The sequence below is a fragment of the Hibiscus syriacus genome, unplaced genomic scaffold, assembly GCF_006381635.1.
Source record: "Hibiscus syriacus cultivar Baekdansim isolate YM2019G1 unplaced genomic scaffold, ASM638163v2 tig00116973_pilon, whole genome shotgun sequence".
Classification (NCBI taxonomy): Eukaryota; Viridiplantae; Streptophyta; class Magnoliopsida; order Malvales; family Malvaceae; genus Hibiscus; species Hibiscus syriacus.
Window position 1 is genome coordinate 76,038 of NW_024063497.1, and position 9,031 is coordinate 85,068.

The following is a 9,031-nucleotide window of genomic DNA, read 5'->3' on the forward strand; positions in this document are numbered from 1 at the left end:
CATTGTTGATACATTTATTGTAAGTATCGATCCTCAAAACATCGAAGCCAATTATTATAAAGTAATAGGTAAAAATACCAGTTTAATGAGAGAATATGTAAACATATGTGTCAATACATTTTTTAAAAGTATCGACCCCAAAAACATCGAAACCAATAATTATAATATAATATGTAAATTAACAATGTCACCGATATAATATACCAGTTAATTAAAAACATGTCAACATAATGTATCAACTTGTGGAATTTGTGTCGATATTATTGTCCATAATGAATGCCCAAACGATGTGCACACCTAAAGTGTCGATACATTTATTAAAAGTATCTATCCCAAAAATATCGAAACCGATAATTATAATATAATAAGTAAATTTACAATGTAACCGATATAAATATACTAGTTTTATGAGAGAATATGTCAACATAATGTATCGACACTTTTTAAATTTATGTCGATACATTTTGTCCAGAATGAATGCCAAACGAAGTGCACACATTAAGTGTCGATACATTTATTAAAAGTATCGATCAAAAAAACGTCGAAACCGATAATTATAATGTAATAAAATTTATAATGTTACCGGTATAAATATACCGTTTAATTAGAAATAGGTTAATTTAAGCGTTACCTATTACATTATATAAGCGTTCCCTATAGTTATTGTACTTGATAAAATTTCCGGTTAAATGTCTATTTATTATATAAGCACTACCTAATATGTTATTATACTTATAATATTTCAGTTAAATAATTAAATATAACCAATATAAATTTAACCAATCAATTATTTAATCAATCACTTTATATTTTAACCGTTTTTTTAACTGCAGTACCGTAGAACTTCCAATATCCACTAACATTGTACTTTAGCACATTGTACTTTAGCTGTTCTCTTCTCAGGTTCGTGAATCCCAAATCGTGCGATCTGAAATCAATTCAACATAGCAAACCTACTTATCATCTGACAAGTGGCAAATAACTACACCTCAGTTTAACACTATCTCGACTCTTTCCCCTAAAATGACGATTTTATCGCAGCACACTGTTCCTCTTTCTTATCGATTCCAACGGCGCCATTTCACAGTTTCCACTATTTTTTAGCTCAAAAATATCAAACTCAGTTGATCACCAAGATTTTCGCTTCGAACCCATCGCCCCTTTCCCTATACTGAAAATCTTATTGCTATCCATTGTTATAGCAATTTGTTGAATTCCCTCATGGCTTCATCGGTACTCTCTTTGGCTTCTGCCACTCCATCTGTTTCACTTTCTTTTCATGGGCTCCACAAGGTATTTTCTGATCCATTTCTATTTCTGTTTGGATACTGTTTGGTTAATGAGAAATGGAAATATGTTTCCCACAGGGAAGATCTAATCTTGGGGGCATCAACAAGGAAAAAACCAATACTTTCATCAAAGCAAAGGTACCCTTTTTCTTTTCTATCGCATTACCATCTAGAGATCAACTCTTCATGTTCATTATGGTTTAATACTAATAATTAAGGGTTTTCCCCTTGATCCATGTTTGACTCTGGGTAGCTGGTATTTTATTGTTTGCAGTCTTTTGGTCGAACATCTATGGTTGTGACATCCAATGTGTCTCGTTTTGAGGGTATAACAATGGCTCCACCTGATCCGATTCTTGGGGTATCTGAAGCTTTCAAAGCAGACAACCATGAATTGAAACTCAACCTTGGAGTTGGAGCATATCGAACTGAAGAGCTACAGCCCTATGTTCTTGATGTGGTTAAAAAGGTCAGGATTCTTTCATGAGTGATGGCCTGCTCTAGATTCTCCATTGAGATGGCTCATAATTTGCTTTATTTGTTGTCGCAAAGACTTGAGTATTTGTTTCTTTGTCAATTTGCCTAGTTGGCCTGCTTTAGGTTCTCCATTGACATAGCTTATAATTTTTTTTTTTTGTTTCTTGATGCCAGGAATGAGTTTTTTTTTTGACAACTAAGTTGAGTTGAAAATAATTTATTTTGGTACCTCTAAATTTTCTAGGCAGATAAGCTTCTACTGGAGAAAGGGGAAAACCGAGAGGTAACTCGAGTTATTAATTTGCGTTCACAACCTGAATCACTCTTCTTTGGCTTGCTTACTTTGGTTTTCACTTGCAGTATCTCCCTATTGAAGGCTTGGCTGCTTTTAATAAAGTGACTGCAGAGCTGTTATTTGGAGCAGACAATCCAGTTATAAAGCAACAAAGAGTACGTGAGATTTCTGGCTATTGTCTTGTACCAAAATAGTTGGCTCTCAATGATGAACTATTTCAGTCAAATTTTGAGAAGAATGAAATTTGTTTCTTTTTTATTTATTTATTATACTTTTTCCAGGTTGCAACAGTTCAAGGGCTTTCAGGAACTGGTTCACTTCGGCTGGCTGCAGCTCTCATAGAACGATATTTTCCTGGGGCAAAAGTTCTAATATCATCTCTACTTGGGGTGAGTACCGTCTCCTTGTTGAACTTAGTTGTGAATTTGTTCGATGGCATAGTTACCAAACTGTCTTGCAGGTAACCACAAGAACATTTTCAATGATGCTAGGGTTCCATGGTCGGAATACCGATATTATGACCCGAAAACAGTTGGTTTGGATTTTGAAGGGATGATAGCTGACATCAAGGTCATACTCTAGCCGAAAATGCTCCGTACAGTATATATCAATGTGCAATGAGTCAATTCCTTATTCTCGATTTATTCTTCAATTACACTTTTCAGGCAGCTCCCGAGGGATCTTTTGTTCTTCTTCACGGTTGTGCTCACAACCCTACTGGTATCGATCCAACTCCTGAGCAGTGGGAAATAATTGCAGATGTCATCCAGGAGAAGAACCATGTTCCGTTTTTCGATATTGCATACCAGGTATTACTTGCCTGATTTCTCAGACAGAGGTGATCGAAGTAAGAACTCCTTGATTTACTTTTTTCCGATAGGGATTTGCAAGTGGAAGCCTTGATGCTGATGCAGCATCTGTTAGAATGTTTGTAGTTCGTGGTATGGAAGTTATTGCCGCTCAGTCATACAGTAAAAAATCTTGGCCTCTACGCAGAAAGGATTGGAGCAATTAATGTCGTTTGCTCGTCACCAGAGGCTGCTGCAAGGTGCAATTATGTTGTGCTTAATTCTGGAAAATATTATCTTTTAGTTTGCAATGGTCCTTGTGACTCGCATCTTTGATAATGCCGGCTTATGTTGCATGCATGTTTCAGGGTAAAGAGCCAACTGAAAAGAATAGCTCGACCGATGTACTCGAATCCTCCTGTTCATGGGGCGAGGATCGTTGCCAATATCGTTGGGGATTCAACTCTCTTCAGCGAATGGAATGCAGAGATGGAAATGATGGCCGGGAGAATTAAGAAAACGTGAGACAAAAATTATTCGATGGTCTTTCTTCCAAAGATAAAAGTGGGAAGGATTGGTCTTTCGTTCTCAAGCAGATTGGCATGTTTTCATTCACAGGCTTAAACAAAGCCCAGGTAATGGCCCTTTCCAGCACTGATATACTCGATATGTGTTGGATATTGATCTTTGTCTTATGACATTATATCTGAGCGTTTTTCCCTTAACAGTGCGATAATATGACGAACAAGTGGCATGTTTATATGACAAAGGATGGAAGGATTTCCCTTGCAGGATTATCTTTGGCAAAGTGTGAATACTTGGCAGACGCCATCATCGATTCATACCACAATGTGAGTTAAATTAATGAAAATTTTAAGATGATAGCTGCAAAATTTTGTTGAGTTCAGCAATTCATGAATATTGAAGTGATTTTACGAAAAAACATGTAATAATGTGATTTAACTGAGTATTGAAAACTCTTAATAAGCAACTAACGCTCATGTTTTGAGCTGCAAATCTGTCTTTTTAGACATTGATGTTACTTGTGAAGTGTTACAGTCCAACTAAACTAGTATAAAGCATCTTATATATGATGTAATTTACAAATTGTATGAACAATCAGAAAATCTTCTACTCAGGCTAAACCACCTACTTTTCGGTCCAAATATCATCAGAAGTTTGCATGTAATTCAGCAATTGAACTGTTACAAAACTATTATTTTATCTATAAAAAAAACCAGAAACCAAGCCTCATACCGATTTTGAGACATGTCAAGACTGAACTAAGTAGGTTTTGGCTTTTCGGGTCAAGGGACTGCAGTTCTTCCAACTCTTAAGGTCCCTCTGAGCCCCGTAGGAACAAGAGGAATAAGGGAGTGGAGAACATCGGTTATCAACGGACGATAGCTTGGTTCCGGTTGCACATAACACAGCTACCGCTGCAACCTACAACATTACAATCCAACTTTGCAATTATATCAAAATAATGCCAAAGTAAACCGAACTGGTTCCCCGAAAGTGAAACACTAAACAGATTACTAACTTGATATAAATGTTTTAAATCCATGGTATTTTTAATCACAGGATCAACTATGTTTGGGAGTTGAGTTCTGTCAATAAGCTTAGGCATGGCCTGCAAATTCATAATGATAGTTATGCATGATTGTCTAAACGTCGATTTTTCCAAGGCAAACTAAAATACGAGCAAGGCGTACCCATGTGATGATAGATATGTATTGAGCTGGCGCCAGTTTTTCTACAGGCTTTCTTCCCAATAATAGCTCCAGCAACATGATACCGAATGCATAGACATCACTCTTATCTGTTAATTTCCCTAAAAAAAAACAGAACACCAAATGCAACCAATATGAACAACCTGTTGGAATCAATTTTTCAATTATACCTGATTCGTGTACGTACCATCTAAAAGATATTCTGGAGCTAGGTAGCCTAAAGTGCCTGAAAGCTTCAAATTATTCTTGTTTTGGGCTGCATCAGTTACTGCTAGACCAAAATCTGAGAGCTGTCTCAACACAAAATGCAAGAAAGTGAGGAACAATAGTACGTACACAAAAGTTTTAACACTGACAAATAGTTCGTGTTCATAATGTATTACCTTTGCATTGAAATCTGAATCCAAGAGGATATTAGATGATTTCAGATCTCTATGGATGACTGGTGGATTACAGTGCTCGTGTAGATATACTAGTCCTCTGATTAACAATGAAGATTTTTGTTTATTACTCTTTCATTAACTAAGAACAATGAGTAAAGCATATCAAAAGCTGACCTTACTATATCCATGGCAACTTTCATCCTCCTATGCCAAGTTAATGATGATCCATGGGAAGGTCCCAAAGCATAACAAAACTAACACATTTCTATCACCTTTGTGAGAGATTGAAAGAAGAGAGCTTCTTAGTTCTCTTACCATGTAATTGAGTTTCCAAAGAACCATTTTGCATCAGTTCATAGACAATAAACCTTGTCTCATTGTAACTGCTGAAATTCAACAATGAAATTATGTTTGGATGCTTGAAGTTAGAAAGCAAATCCACCTCATTCTGCAATTTTTAAAGAATAACATCACATCAAAGATGAAAATCCAAGAAAACACATGAAAAGAGAGATTTTCAATACCTGGAACTCTTGTTCTGCATCATGGCTTGAACATTCCAACTTCTTGACAGCAGCATAAGAACCATCAACGATTTGAGCTTTGTAAACACATCCAAATCCACCAATCCCCAGAATATTACTTGATGAAACTTGTTGGTAGCTTCTGCAAGTATCTTGTAATCCATAAATAAAGCAAAACCCTCCTTGGAAACCATCCTCATAGACTTGAATTTACCCAAAAATGGTGTCAAAGCAATCCCTTTTTCAGCATCTAACCACACTAAGTCTTAAGTGCACTCTCAGAATCCCAGAAACTATGAACAAAAGAATGAAGTGGGCATTGGCTCAAAAGAACATACCTGAGCTGTTGGCATTATTTTTGAGGGGTTTAAGTGAATTCTTTTTGTAGCAAATCCATAAACAAAACAATGAAGCGATAATTACACCCAATGAAGAGCAAGCAACACTGAGAGCTATTAACATTTTCTTTGACAAACTCATCCTTCTGTGCTCCTCACTCCCTGCTATTTCAGTAACCGCTTTATAAAGCTAAAGGAACAACCTTTTTTTAGCAGAACTTAGGGGGGAAATGAGCAATGGGTGCAGTTTCAGTACCTGGACAGAAAGGGCTAGAAATGGGTGACAAAACAGGGCGTTGCACCGCAAAAACAACAATGGTTTCATGGAAAGAAACAAAGCAAAGAAGCAAGAGCAGAAGCTTCTTCCTCATCATCCCTTTGTTTCTTTTCTTCAGAACAATACTAGAACTTTTATGATTACTGGTAACACTGAATTTTCATGAAGACATGAAGAAGGAGATATACGTGGACAAAGCTGCAGCTAATGACTTTTTCTAGAATTTGGGTGTTTACTTTTATAGTTTTGTCGAATCTCTGAATTCTGTAAATACCTTTTTCGATCCTTGTTTGTATCTTGAGGAATAGTAGAGGAAAAATAAATAAAGAAGAGAAAGGTTGTTTACGTGTTTATGGTGGCAAGCTCGCAGTGCAATCATAATACTACAATATCTTGCTAATAAAAGAAACCATGATGTCATTCTCACGAGTAACTCGCAATAGCACATATAAATGGCGAGGAACCCATTACTTTATTCAATAGTGACCACACCAAGTTTTCTAAGTTACTAAGTTAAACGCGAACCAAATGATTTTAGTAATTGAATGGATGATTTTTATTCCTAAAAATTTCAGATTCGAATACAAACGATAACATATGATTTAAACTTTTATTGTTAAATTATTGAAAATCTTTAAAATAGATCCTACCCCTTGTAATCATCCTAGATTAATAAAAAAAATCATAAGTTAATCAACGTTAGGGTCACATAGCTTCAAGCTCCAATCTCTCTCTCTCTCTTTAAAGTGTATGTTGTGCAAAGGCACCTCTGTTTGTTTTCTTTTACTTTGATCACTAATTTTTTTTTTATTAGATTTTTTATGATACTAGATTTATCTCTCTCTCTTTAAAGTGTATGTTGTGCAAAAGGCACCTCTGTTTTGTTTTCTTTTACTTTGATCACTAATTTTTTTTTCTATTAGATTTTTTATGATACTAGATTTATAAGTCAAAACTACAAGGCTTTTTGTAATAAATCATTCTACCTAATCTTATGAGATGAAATCTTAACAGTCTTTCTTATTTAAACGCAATCCAATTCATTTATATATATATAAAATGATTTCTTTATCCAAGACTCCAAATCAGTCTTATTTTAGGAAATAAATTCTTTCGTTTGGTAAATGTGGACTAATTGCTTGAATATATATTCATTCCCTAAATATATTATTTTATATATTAATGACGGGAATTTTTATTTTATAAATAAATTTAAAAATTATCATATATTTTTATATAGAGAAAATAACCTCAGTGACAAAAAATCCCAGATAATATACGATTTTGATCAATTTTTTTTGGATTTGCGAAAATAACCACGACCACGACCACGACCCGACCCGACCCGACCCGAGAGGACGGCGGCGGCGGCGCGCGAGAGTCCCCTTGTTCTCTATCACTCAACAAGGAAGTGGGAAAGCCAAGCCTTAATACCATTCTCAATAGTGTTTCCAATACTATGTGGGATTGAGCATTACCAACACTTGTTTCCAATACAATGTGATTATTCAGGAAACAATTAACAGCATGCACCTTAAAACAACTGAATTAGCAACCAATTGCATTAGTATTATACGATTAAATGTCATAATTAAAAGTCAATCTACAATCAATCGCGATTATTGCAATTTTAAGCAAAACATTCAAAAATAATATCACTATTTAAGGCTCAATCCCACATAGTATTGGGAACAAGTGTTGGTAATGCTCAAATCCCACATAGTATTGGAAACACTATTGGGAATGGTATTTAAGGCTTGGCTTTCCCACTTCCTTGTTGAGTGATAGAGAACAAGGGGGACTCTCGCGCGCCGCCGCCGCCGTCCGTCTCGTCTCGTCTCGTCTCGTCTCGGGTCGGGTCGGGTCGTCTCGGGTCGTGGTCGTGGTAATACGTCCGCGCGGATACTATCTTTTTAGAGAAAATTCTTAAGAAACAAAATCTTTTTTTTTAACTACCGCAACGACAACTGTAGACTTTCGCAACGACAACTGTAGACTATCGCAACGAATTTGGAAAATCGCGATCGCATTGCGATTTTGTTGGTCATTTTCGCAAATCTAAAAAAAATTGGTCAAAATCGTATATTATCTGAGATTTTTTGTCACTGAAGTTATTTTCTCTTTTATATATAATAAAAATATGTAACAATTTTTTAACTTCACTTGTCAAATTAACTCAATAATTTTAGTACATGTATACCTACCTAACCCTACAACTTAAGGCCAACCGACAGTTCATACTAATAATTTTAGTACATGTAAGCTCTTTATTTTTATTTTATATTCTTGTTTATGATTTGTGTAAAGCATAAAATAATCATATTAGTTATATCACATGACTAAACCTTGAATTGTCACAACATTGTGCTTAGACACGAAAGATATTCCATACAAACATGACGTTTGTGAAAGAGGAGTAAATAACTTATATATATTAGTAGTTGAATAACTTCGATATGATATGACTCACTCCAGATAATGAGCTCACTTAAGGTAAGGGTAAATATATGTTTTGGTATCTGAATTGATTTTTAAAAAAATTATTTTTATATTTGTATTTTATTTATGTTCAATTTTAATTAATGAATTTATATACCTAATTGGGGTAAAAAGAAAAAAATAAATAAAAATACCAAATTGTATCAAAAGCTAAGTTTTGTGTATCAAATTGTATCAAAAGCTAAGTTTTCATATCTGTCCAAGTTTTTATCAAGTGGTTTCGCTTTCCTTTTGAGTCAAAAGGTTGAAAGTTTCTCCTCACACATAACACGTGCATTACATAACATAAGCTCACTTATGAGCTTTGTCCTTTTTAAGTTGAGGTGAAAGCTTAGCATACGTGAGATAAATTGTTCTCCGCATGGGTTTTAGCAAGTAATCTTTGGGGTTCATATACCTTATGTCTACGTGAGATAAATTGTTTCTCC

The 9,031-nt window shown here is 35.1% G+C and overlaps 2 pseudogenes; one reads left to right on the top strand and one right to left on the bottom strand.

Moving 5' to 3' along the window:
• Window positions 1-1,045: 1,045 nt before the first annotated feature.
• LOC120192238 lies at window positions 1,046-3,880 on the top strand (annotated as a pseudogene).
• Window positions 3,881-4,121: 241 nt separating this feature from the next.
• Window positions 4,122-6,019, bottom strand: LOC120192214 (annotated as a pseudogene).
• Between the last annotated feature and the right edge of the window lie 3,012 nt (window positions 6,020-9,031).